We start from the raw sequence: 12779 nt of genomic DNA on the forward strand, positions 1-12779 counted from the left end.
TTGCACGTTTCCAGAGCCTCCTCCCATTCCTCGTCTGTCAGCTCACCTACATCACCCTCCCAACGAGACTTTAAAGCATACGCTAGTCTCGCTGAGGCAGGGGCCGCGAGCATACCATAGAAGCATGAAATAAGCTTTTTGGAGTCTGTATCCTTCACTATGGCAACAATAGGGTTGGGAGCAAGCTGTGGCGGTGACTGCGGAAACTGTGCCCTAAGTGCGTGCTGAACCTGAAGGTACTGAAATAGCATATTGCCTGGAACACCAAATTCCTCCTGCAGTGTTTGGAACGTTTTAACCGATTTCTAAATATTGGCATCAGCCAGAGAAAAATCCATATCGGTCGACCTCTAATACTTTGTTTGTGTGTGTGTGTGTGTGTGTCTCCAGACCTAAACCCTATTGAGCATCTGTGGGGCATCTTCAAACGGAACGCGGAGGAGCGCATGGTCTCTAACATCCACCAGCTCCGTGATGTCCTCATGTAGGAGTGGAAGAAGACTCCAGTGGCAACCTGTGAAGCTCTGGTGAACTCCATGCCCAAGAGGGTTAGGCCAGTGCTGGAAAATAATGGTGGCCACACAAAATATTTACACTTTGGGCCCAATTTTCAAAATTTTTCACTTGGGGGTGTACTCACTTTTGTTTGTTAGACAGTAATGGCTGTGTGGTGTTTTATTTTGAGGGGACAGCAAAGTTATACAAGCTGTACACTTATTAATTTACATTGTAGCAAAGTGTCATTTCTTCATTGTCGCGGTATAAAATGTGAGTGGTGTACTTTTTATTTTTTTGTGTGTAAAATATATATTATATTCTCACTATGTATATATCTCTAACACTCGCACACTTTCTGTTTTGAGGCAAATTTAATCCATTTTGAAATAAGGCTGTAACATAACAAAATGTTGAAAAAGCGAAGCACTGTGAAACTTTCTGGATGCCTTTTAGGCTTACTTAGAGGTAAAAATCCATACGTGGAAGTTTACTCCCGCTTGAAGGCTTTTCTTCTAATTTCATCTGGTGATCCAGCAAGTCTCTTTCAAAAGCGCAAGCTTTGGATGAGACAAACCATTAAACAATGACAGGCGTGCTTACAATCATCAGTGTTATTTATGTAAACTCTTGATCCCAAAAGGGAAAAAACTGTTTGCTGTAACTGCTTTTATAAAGTTTTTAGCTGGTGTTTGGCTTTGTTTTGTTAAATGGACTATCCCTTTTTCGATGCATTAATACCCCCCCCCCCCCCCCCGAACACTCAGTGCTGCTGTCCAAAGGGACCCCCTGAGCTCCTTCATCCAGAGTGGAGGCACTTTTAATAAAGTAAATCTTTTAATTGCCGGATCACCAGGTGAAAACCAGAGTGGGGGAGAGAAAAAAAACCTTAAGAAAAGAGAGAATGCAGCCACCACATTTTAATTAGTAATACCTTTATTTGGGTTTAATATCGCTTTTTATGAAGTGATTTTCCGTTCTTTCTTTTTACATGCTGTAAGCAGCTTCTGCCTGTGTGCTTTCTTGATAGTTCCTTTTCACCTGCAAGCTAACTGCGGTATGCCTGTGGGGATTTCAGTTGTTGTTGTTGTACAACTTTGTAATTTTTATTTCCTCCTGTATAAGGAAGTGAGATTACTTGTATTAGTTCATTGCAAAATAGTGGCCTCTCCAGCTGAGCACAAGCAACTTGTTTGCGGGTATGTACATTTCATTAGCTCTGGGTCTTTATTAAGCCACATACACACGGACGAACTGTCTGGCCAACTTAGTCCGACGGACAGTCCGTCATACTTTAGAATGAACGGACTTGACCACACACGCCACTTTTTGAGCGGACTAATATGGCGTACTAACTCCGCCATACTATCCGCCCTACTTTTGAAATGAACGGACTCGCCCACACACGCAGAGGAAAGTCCGCTCATTTCGAGCGCGTCTCCAGGTAGGCGGGGCCCGCGAAGGAGACGTCGCTGACCCCGCCGCCTGGTATGGACTTAAAGGGGAACCCCAACGCCGAAAAAAAATCGACGTGGGGGTCCCCCCCAAGTCCACAACAGACCCTTGTCCGAGCACGCTACCCGGCCGGCCAGGAAAGGGGGGCGAGCGAGCGCCCCCCCTCCTGAGCTGTACCAGGCCGCGTGCCCTCAACATGGGGGGGGGTGCCTTGGGGAAGGGGGGGCCGCGCGGCCCCCCCACCCCAAAGCACCTTGTCCCCATGTTGAGGACAAGGGCCTCTTCCCGACAACCCTGGCCGTTGGTTGTCGGGGTCTGCGGGCGGGGGGCTTATCGGAATCCGGGAGCCCCCTTTAATAAGGGGGCCCCCGGATACCGGCCCCCCACCCTATGTGAATGAGTATGGGGTACAATGTACCCCTACCCATTCACCTGTAAAATAAAAGTACCAAAAAAAACACAACACACGAGATAAAATACTTTATTGAACGGAAGGTGGCGGCGGCGACAGAAGACCGGGCCACCGCCTGTAAAAGGGCTATAAGAAGGCGCGGTGGCCCGGCAGAAGAACCGAAGAGGCGGACAAGACCCCCGAAGTCGGAAGAAGAGGCCGGCGGCGAGGAAGAAAGCCGGACTCCTCCGCTAGCAAAAGAGCTACAAGAAGATAGCGGAGGAGTCAGGCGAGAAGACCCCCGGAGCTGTGCAATAAAGTATTTTATCTCGTGTGTTGTGTTTTTTTTGGTACTTTTATTTTACAGGTGAATGGGTAGGGGTACATTGTACCCCATACTCATTTACATAGGGTGGGGGGCCGGTATCAGGGGGCCCCCTTATTAAAGGGGGCTCCCGGATTCCGATAAGCCCCCTGCCCGCAGACCCCGACAACCAACGGCCAGGGTTGTCGGGAATATGCCCTTGTCCTCATCAACATGGGGACAAGGTGCTTTGGGGTGGGGGGGCCGCGCTGCCCCCCTTCCCCAAGGCACCCCCCCATGTTGAGGGCACGCGGCCTGGTACGGCTCAGGAGGGAGGGCGCTCGCTCGCCCCCCCCTTTCCTGGCCGGCCGGGTAGCGTGCTCAGACAAGGGTCTGTTGTGTACTTGGGGGGGACCCCCACGCCGATTTTTTTTTTTTTTTTTTTTTTTTTTTCGGCGTTGGGGTTCCCCTTTAAGTCCATACCAGGCGGCGGGGCCAGCGACGTCTCCTTCGCGGGCCCCGCCTACCTGGATACCCGCTCGAAATGAGCGGACTTTTCTCCGGGCGGGAAAAGTCCGCTCGTTTCAAAAGTACGGCGGACTGGCATACACACGGGCGGATTGTCCGCCGAAATGCGAGTACGACGGACAGTATTTCGAACATTCCGAAATACTTAGTCCGCCGTACTGCACGCTGAAAAAGTCAGCTGAAGCCCACACATGAGCGGACTGTCCGCTGAAATGTGTTTCGGCGGACTAAGTAGGCCATACAGTCCGCCCGTGTGTACGCGGCATTACAGGTACTTAATATATTGCTAACAATTTTACGCATTTCTATACTAGAGCTGCACGATTTTGGCTAAAATGAGAATTACTTTTTTTTTGCTTAGAATAAAGATCACAATTCTCTCATGAATCTCATGGTGTAACATCTTTCATATTATACAAAAAAATTGGGCTAACTTTACTGTTTAGTTTAAAATTCATTACCAAGTGTGTTGGTGTTTTTGGGTTTGTTTTTTTTGTTTTTTTGCGTTTTTGAAAGACTGCTGCTCAAACACGGTGTGACGTAAAATATTGCAACAACCACCATTTTTTATGCTATAGGGTCTCTGCTTAAAAAAACAAATAAAATAAAATCATGTTTGGGTGTTACAATTCATTTTCTAGCAGAAAATAATGATTTTTACTTGTGAGCAACAAATGGCAGAAAAGGTTTGGCCTTTTAAATGGGTAAGCTTCTTTCATTTACATGCCAGAGTTCATGCCTTTGATAAAAGAACGAAAAGATACTTTGTTTCCACTTATTGTGATAAAATTTGGCAGGCTGCCTGGATTATTATTTCCCCCCCCCCCCCCCCCCCCCCCCCCAGCCATGAGAACTCTCTGCACTTGTTAGAATCTTTTGAAAATCAAGAAGGGAAAGAGATTGTGATTTCGATTCTTGACGATTAATCGTGCAGCTCTAGTTCTATACATGCATATATATTGTACATTCATGTCAGTCCCTGCCCTTAAGGAGCTTAGTCTAAGGTACCAAACTCGCATTCTTACATATACTAGGGCCAATTAACCTACCAGCATGTCTGTCTTGAAGTGCGGAAGGAAATCTGAGTTCCTGGAGGAAACCCATGTAGGCACAATAAGAGCATGCAACCCGCAGGCAAGTAGTGCCATGGTAGGGATTCAAACAAATTACCTTTTTTAGTGCTACCAAGTCTCGTCATTAAAAGGTGGACACTTGGCTATTGCTGTACTTTATACTGTATATAACGATTCACCCCAGAATGATCTCGCCACTCAAGTTCCAATACGGAAATACCTTGTGGCTATTTGTATACATGTTCATGATTTCTCCCGCTCTGCTTATCTAAATACTGCTGTGTGATATGTGAATTTTCCAGTTCTGCTTTTAATATTGTAGAAACAGGATGCATGCCACAAGTTTAACACTTAACATTTAACTAGTGAGCAGTTAGAAAATAGAGGCTATTATTGTATGCTAGGAAATGGCTATTCTAGCGTTTGAGTGGAATTGATCGGTTTCATGGTTGGTGTTGCGCAAATCCAACAACTTCATCCTTTTTGCTAAAAATGTACTGCAGCTTATTAAAACCTATTTTTGCATTCACTATAATACTGGTCTTTTATTCAACACAAACTTTATTTACTTGACCTGGAACAAAACCTTAAAGCGGAGCTCAACCCAAAAGGGCAGTCTGCTTCCCCTCCTCACCTGCCACACTTGGCACCTTTTTGGGGGGAGGGGGGTACCTGGTTTTGACAGGTACCCGCTCCCACTTCTGGCTAACTTCGCCGTGGCAAAGTAAGCCAGGAGTTGGTCAGTCTCTCCCTCTCCTGGAGCGGGGCCAGTCAGAGTCCAGTGCGATATGCACAGCAGAAAAACTGCTGTGAAGCTGCAAGGCTTCACTGCTGATTTTCCCATAGCCAAGATGGCGGTGCCAGCACCTGAGACGATTCAAGAATCTGCTTGGGTGAGGACACCGCTGGATGCCTGGATAGGTAAGTGCCCTAATAGTAAAAGTCAGCAGCTACAGTATTTGTAGCTGCTGACTGTTAATTTTTGGAGGGGGGGGGGTGGTTGGTGGCGGAACTCTGCTTTTTAAAGATTCTGCAAGTAGAAATGACAAAACCTAAAGCTTTAACATGTTTCATGTTTGGCACTGGTTTTGGGATATCCCTATGGTTCTGAATGAGTAAGCGCTGTGTCTGTCAATGAACAAATGAGAAAATAAGATTTTTGACTTACCGTAAAATCCATTTCTGAGTTCATGGACAGACACAGCACCCACCCCTCTATGGAGTTTTTTTAATCCTTCTGACACTGCTTGTAACAAAACCTGAAGCTCTATAGCAGAGAGGGGGGTGTATATTGCCAAGTACTGCCCATGGAGAGGGAGGGAGGGAGAGATAGACTTTCACCACTGTGACTACGTTGCATAGCAAGTTGTTCGCTTGACCCTCCCTATAGAGGCATACGAGCAAAGATAATGACTTGGCCAAATACCACATTTTGGACACAATGTGGCGGTAATGAACAATCCTAAGGGTGGGAGGGAAAAGCGGTTAAGTAGGGGGGTGATGCCCCGTGAAAATGGCCGCAGCTTAGGGCACGCCCACCAAATGTGGAGAAAGGTAGGGCAGGCATCAGAGAGGGCAGGGTAAATTATAGCAAATTGGGCACTCTGTACCATCGAGTTAATATTTTAAAACCATTTTTGTGTCTATGAAACTAGAATGGGTAAGGCTATATAAATGGTCAAGTTGTGTCTCAGTAAATGTAAGTTGCAGGTCGCTCTCCTATTCCCTTTTTATATACACTGGCTCCAATGTTTGCAGTAAGCCATACAGGACGGAGATGGAGTGAGGAATTGGGTCAGTGGACATTCATCACTGAAAAGTTAACAGTTATAAATACTTGCGCTGAAAGTAAATACGTCAAATAATGACAATTGCATCTGCTGTACTCAAAGTGCTCTTCATTCAAAATCAATCATACAACAAAAATAACTACAGCTCTCGCAATAGTGCAAAAATGAATATCAAATCTAAATCATCCAATGTGAAAACAGTTGATAAAAAAACAAAACAAAAAAAAAACATGTTAAAGCAGCATTCCGCCCAGACATGACGCTTCCGCTCATTGGATTCCACCCCCCCCCCCTCCCTTCAGTGTCACATTTGGTGGCACCTTTTTCAGGGAGGAGGTAGAGGGCAGATAACCTGCAGATCCAGGTATTTGCTCCCACTTCCAGCAAAAGAGCTACCCCATACCCCCCCCCCCCCCCCAGCTGTCTTCTGGGAGACGAAAAGGTCCCAGAAGACAGCAAGGACCATTCAGAACGCACAGCACAACTCACGAATGCATAGTAGGGAACTTTTTGCTATTTTAATTTTTAAACTGAATCTACTTTTATCAAAGAAAGACCACATGCACTTAGAAATTCGTGCGCTCGAGAAACTTTCCATCCCGTTCCTTCAAATTTTCTCATCACCGCAATTCTAGTGTATACCCATCTTTACTTCTGACCTTTGCATTCTCTGCATTGCATACTAGGGGTGCGCATCTTCACTGGTCTCACGATTCGATTACGATTATCTGGTCAACTATTCAATTCCGCAATGCAATCACGATTACCGACCAGCTCCCACTTCTGCTTGGGTCGCCTAGTGCCTTTTTATTAAAAGTCAGACGTTATACTTTTTTTTTTTTTTTTTTTTTTTTTGTAGCTGCTGACTTTTAATAAACAAAAAATTGACTGGAACTCCGTTTTAAATTTAAAAATAACCTCACTCCCTTAAAGTGTACTACAAGGTACAGACATCAGGAGGGATAACAATCCACAGCTTACAAACAGCCCTGTGAAGTTCCCTGTACTATCTCTGTGCTGACCAGTGGCGGCTGGTGCTCAAAATTTTTGGGGGGGCGCAAACAAACAAATACTGAACCTCCCCCCATCAAATGCAGCCAGCGTGAGGTGTAAGAGTACAAACCCATTTGTACTCTACTTACTGTTGCATTGCATGATGTGCCCCGCTGTATTTATTTAAAAAAAAAAGTATGTGCTTTTTTTTAAAAAAAAGTGTCACTATACTGCATTTCACAGTAAATGCATCCCAATCATATGCCATGCCCGTCTCTCTCCTCTCAAGTCCTGACATCAGCGAGGAATTCTCAGCCCCGCCTGCTGACTATAGTTTTCATATCAGAAGAGAGGCGGGCGGGAGATATAGATATATAGATATATAGATATATATATATATAGAGAGAGATGTATATATAACACATACAGCGGGGCACATCATTCCCTGCAAGTCAGCATTTATAAAAAAAAAAAAAAAAGTCATTTTAAAAATATGCTCAGAGTGCTTTCCTGGGAAGGGTGTGGCAAGTTGTTATGTCACCCGCAATCATTTTTTCCGGTCCGAATGCATCGATGGACACCCGAATCCCGATGCCTGATGCATCGATTAATTTCAGCCCCCCTATTGCATACTGCTGACTCCTGAACTGTTATTTACTCCTGATCCCTGCACTTTGTGCATAACGTACCCCTACAACCTGTGGGTTGCTTACTCCTGACCGCTGCGTGCATGTGTCACACTTGACCCCTTCTGCTCTTAGCCCTGTCCCTACTCTGCCCCATCCCCATTTTAAATTGGGTGTGCTCAGTAGGGTGTCCTCGGATTTTACTTTGAAAATCTGGTCATTTTACTCTAGATTGCTTCACAGACCTCTAAACATGGCCGCCAAAGCTCAATGATGCTTTGAATCTTTGGTTTTATTAGCAGGAAGATATTTCATGTTCTACCTGACATGATAATGCCCAGGTCTACTGGTAGGTCACTCTGGCAGAGAAAAAGCATTAGGGGTCTTGAAAGGATGAAAGTGCAAGAATACGTTAGGTATGCATTAAAAGCTTATCCTATTTTTTTTTTTTTTAAGGGAAAAAGTTACCTCTTGTTAGTATGTGAATATGCAGATTAATCTTGTTTTACTGTACAATTCATTTGTGTATGCCAGCATTTTACGTCCAGCCACTGTGGCTTCCATACAAGAGTTTGTGTCTTGTTTCCTCCCCTTCTCTACCCTTGACCATTTGTGTCATATATTCTATGAAAACACACTACTTGTGTCATATATTCTATGAAAACACACTACTTATGTACTTGTAGTAAAGATAAATACTATTTTTTACAATCGTACAAAGTACTCCGTTAAACCAAGTGCTGAGTAATCTGCACAACAAGTTTGTCATGTGGCATATTTTCCAGGAAATGTTAGCATTCCAGAGCTTCCGAGCAAACATAATGTGCAGGATGGGACCCTCCACTCTATATTAGTATTTATTATTATTATTCAGGATTTATATAGCGCCAACAGTTTGCTCAGCGCTTTACAATATGAGGGCAGACAGTACACTTACAATACAAATCAATACAGGAGGGATCAGAGGGCCCTGCTCGTTAGAGCTTACAGTCTAGAATCTTGCCCCATCAATGCAAAAGGCCCCTATAATACATTTTGTTTGCTACTACACCTTGTACACTATATTGTACATTTCATTGGTCAGACTGCTGTTACATATACCTGACTCCTGCCCTTTATTTTGTGTATTAGAGCCCTGACCAACGTGTGTATTTTTATTTATTCATTTTAAAAAATAAATACAATTTTAAGGCCTCATGCACACTGGACGTTTTGGACATTTTTACAGCAGCTGTTTTTGGCTGTGTGTATGTGTGGTTGTTTTTATTTATTTATTTATTTATTTTTTTTCTCTCTACAGTCATTAAACTCCCAATGTTATCCTATGTTTACATACACACATAGGCTGTTATCAGCAGTTTTGAGCAGTAAAAAAAACCCAAAGCTAGTGGGTTCTGAGAGCTGTAAATACGCTCTAACACTGATAAACGTTGATAAACGCTCAAACAGCGTTTTTTTTTTTTTTTTACGTTTTTGATCCATTGAGGGGGAAAACACTAGCGCAAAAAAGTTGAAAAACTCACTGCAAAGCTACTGTGGTTTTTATAACGTTATTTTAACGTCCAGTGTGCATGAGGCCTAAATCTGAACAGTTGCTGTGACCTTTTTTTTTTTTTTTTTTTTTTTTTTTTTTTTTTTAAAAGAAAAACAAAAAAACAAAGTTCTTTTAAAGTGGTAGTTGAGTCTTCTTCTCTTGCTGTTGCAACGTCTGAGTGAGTGAATTGGGAGCTCCTATCTATTTTAAAGCTGTTTTTGCTCCTTTTCACAGACCGTATGGTCTTTAAGACAGATCCAGGGTTCTTGCCCAAGGTAGCCATGAGCTATAATCGGTTGGAGGAAATAATTTCACCTACTTTTTTGTTCAAATCCTGCTTGCGATCGGGAGAGAAGGTTTCATACCCTAAAGGGCCTTTGAAAAAGTATTCATACCCCTTGAATTTTTCCACATTGTCATGTTACAACCAAAAAACGTTAATGTGATTTATTGGGATTTTATGTGATGTGATAGAACACAAAGTAGCACATATTTGTAAAATATTTTTAAAACCCTTTATCATTTTCCTTCCACTTCACAATTATCTGAAAGTGTGGTGTGCATTTGTATTCAGCCCGATACTTTTGTAGAACCACCTTTCACTGCAATTAGTTTCAAGTCTTTTTGGGTATGTCTTGCATAGTAAGGTTGAATAAAGACACCAGTCCATCCTGAGTGAGTCTACAATTGTCCCTATCCCTGTACATTGCACACTTACATCGGTCCCTACTCTCAAGGAGCCCACAATCCAAGGTCCCCATTCCTATACTAGGGCCAATTTTTGGCCAGAAACCAATTAACCTACCTGCATGTCTTTGGGTTGTGGGAGGAAACTGGAGTACCCAGAGGAAACCCACGCAGGCACAGGGAGAACATGTAAACTCTAGGCAGGTAGTGTCATGGTTGGTTGGGATTCGAACCAGCGACCCTTTTTACTGCTAGGCGAGAGTGCTACCCACTACACCACTGTGCCACCCATGCCTCTACCAGCTTTGCACATCTAGACTGAAACTTTTGCCTGTTCTTTGGAAAATGGCTCAATCTCTGTCAGATGGGATGGAGAGCAATTTTCTAGTCTTGCCACAGCTTCTCAATTGGATTTAGGTCTGGACTATGATTTGGGCCATTCTAATAAATTAATATGCTTTGATCTAAACCAGGCATGTCCAAAGTCCGGCCCGCGGGCCAATCGCGGCCCACAGTCCGGTTTTGAATGGCCTGCCTGGTTATTTAAACATATATACATCTTTTGTGGCCCCTGGCGATCTCCCAGCGCGGGGGTCATAAAAGATATATAGTCCGGCTGCCTCGGAGGGAGGAGGCAGGACAAATGCCGTGCACACAGGAGGAGAATTTCCTGTTTACACGGCAGCTGTAATAGGAAGTCCCATCTCTGCCATTGGACGACTGTTCTGTCCATAAGGGGAAGCGGGAATTTCTCTTAAAGGAGCCGTTGTGTAAACAGGAAATTCTCCTGTAGGATATCTTTGGCGCTCGTCCTGCCCTCCATGGCTGCACTGATGGTAATGGTGGCTGTATTCCTGGCAATTGCAATTGTGGGGGCTGCATTCCTGGCAATGGTGGCCGCTGCGTTCCTGGCAGATGTGGGTCTGCAGATGGGCACTGACCCTTATTTTGCTTCACAGTTCTTTATTTAAAATTTTAAAAAATTTTTTTCCTGAAGCTTCCCTCTTAAAGTGAAGGTGCGTGTTATACGCCAATAAATACAGTGTATCCAAATAATACACTTGAGTTCATCTCTTCACCACACACAGCCACAAAGGCAAGAGAATTCTTGTTGGGTAGTGTATTGGTGCTCGGACGAACACACTTGGACCGAATTTTAATGGTTCAAAGAATGTCAGGCAAAATGGTTGGGCCTTTGCGCATGTTCACTTCATCAAATCTGGCCCTCTTTGAAAAAAGTTTGGACATCCCTGATCTAAAACATTCCATTCTAGCTCTGGCTATATGTTTAGGGTCGTTGTCCTACTGCTAGGTGAACCTCTGTCCCAGTCTCAAGTCTTTTGCAGACTCTCTTCAGATTTTCTTTAAAGATTGCCCTGTATTTGGCTCCATCCATCTCTCCATCAACTCTGACCAGCTTCCCTGTTGCTGCTGAAGAAAAGCATCCCCACAACATGATGCTGCCAACATGTTTCACAGTGGGTATGGTGTGTTCAGGGTGATGTACAGAGTTTGTTTTTCCACCACAATAAAGGGTTTTGCTTTTAGGCCAAAAAGTTCAATTTTGGTCTGATCTGACCAGAGCACCTTCTTCCAGATGTTTGCCTCCCCCACATGGCTTCTCACAAACGACAAATGAGATTTCTTATGGCTCTCTTTCTTTTGCTTTCTTCCTGCCACCCTTCCATAAAGGCCCAGATTTGTGGAGTGCACAGTTAATAGTTGTCCTGTGGACAGACTCTCCCACACGAGCTGTAGATTTCTTCAGCTCCTCTAGAGTTACCATGGTCCTCTTTGCTGCTTCTTTGATTAATGCTCTCTTTGCCTGGCCTGTCAGTTTAGGTGGACGGCCATGTCTTGGTAGGTTTGCAGTTGTGCCATACTCTTTCCATTCTACGATGATGGATTGAACAGTGCTGTGTGAGATGTTCAAAGCTTAGGATATCTTTTTATAACCTTACCCTGCTTTAAACTTCTCCAACTTTATCCCTGACCTGTCTGGCGTGTCCCTTGGCCATCCTGATGCTGTTTGTTCACTAAAGCTCTCTAACAAAACTCTGAGGGCTTCACAGGACAGTATTTAAACAGAAATTAAATTACACACCGATGGACGCTAATTAGGTGACTTCTGAAGGCAATTGGTTCCACTAGATTTTAGTTGGGGGTATCCGAGTAAGGAGGCTGAATACAAATGCATGCCACACTTTTCAGATATTTTATTTGTAAAAAAAATAAAAAAATAAAAATTGAAAACCCCTTTTATTTTCCTTCCACTTCACAATTTTTTATGTACCAGTTTATGTTGGTCTATCACATAAAATACCAAATAAAAAACATGTACATTTTTGGTTGCAATATGACAAAATGTGGAATATTTTTCAAGGGGTATGAATACTTTTTTTCAAGGCACTGTACATGTGACGAGTGTCTTACATTTACAGTTGGCCAAGGAGCTTAGGAAGACTGATTCTTTTGTTTTATTTTCGGGGCCAGTAAACCTCTTGGGGCTTCCAGGCAGACCTTGCCATGATGGCTGAAGCTAGAAATCAGGCACGCTTATGTGAGTAGGGAGTTGGACATTCCTGAGGGGATTTTGGCACATTCCATTAGAACAATGGTGGCAACCTTTGTGGAATGGCCCGGGGCAAATTTTGTAGAGCTGCGACCTGAACAAGCGTCTCCACCTTTGTCAGGCACCACCCTTAAGGTTATGCTATTGTTTGTACTTTGTGTCTTCCCACCTGGCTTGAGGTACTCTGAAAGAACTGAAGGGCTGGCATGAGGAACTCTAGAAGTTTTGCAACGGCAGTGTTTCCTGGGAAAAGGGGAAGAGCCTTCTCTCAGAGGTGCGGTCTTAAGACTTCTGGAAAAGACGTTACCAAGAAGTGTAACTTTGGTTTTCT

At 43.9% G+C, this 12779-nt stretch overlaps 1 protein-coding gene across 2 annotated transcripts in view; it reads left to right on the forward strand.

The window, feature by feature from the left end:
• SNX10 (sorting nexin 10) overlaps positions 1-12779 on the forward strand; it is a 75420-nt gene that overhangs the window by 21044 nt on the left and 41597 nt on the right. The window lies entirely within an intron of this gene.

The sequence above is a fragment of the Lithobates pipiens genome, unplaced genomic scaffold (assembly GCF_037356315.1).
Source record: "Lithobates pipiens isolate NorthernLeopardFrog02 unplaced genomic scaffold, aLitPip1_a1.2 Scaffold_19, whole genome shotgun sequence".
NCBI classification, from domain to species: Eukaryota; Metazoa; Chordata; class Amphibia; order Anura; family Ranidae; genus Lithobates; species Lithobates pipiens.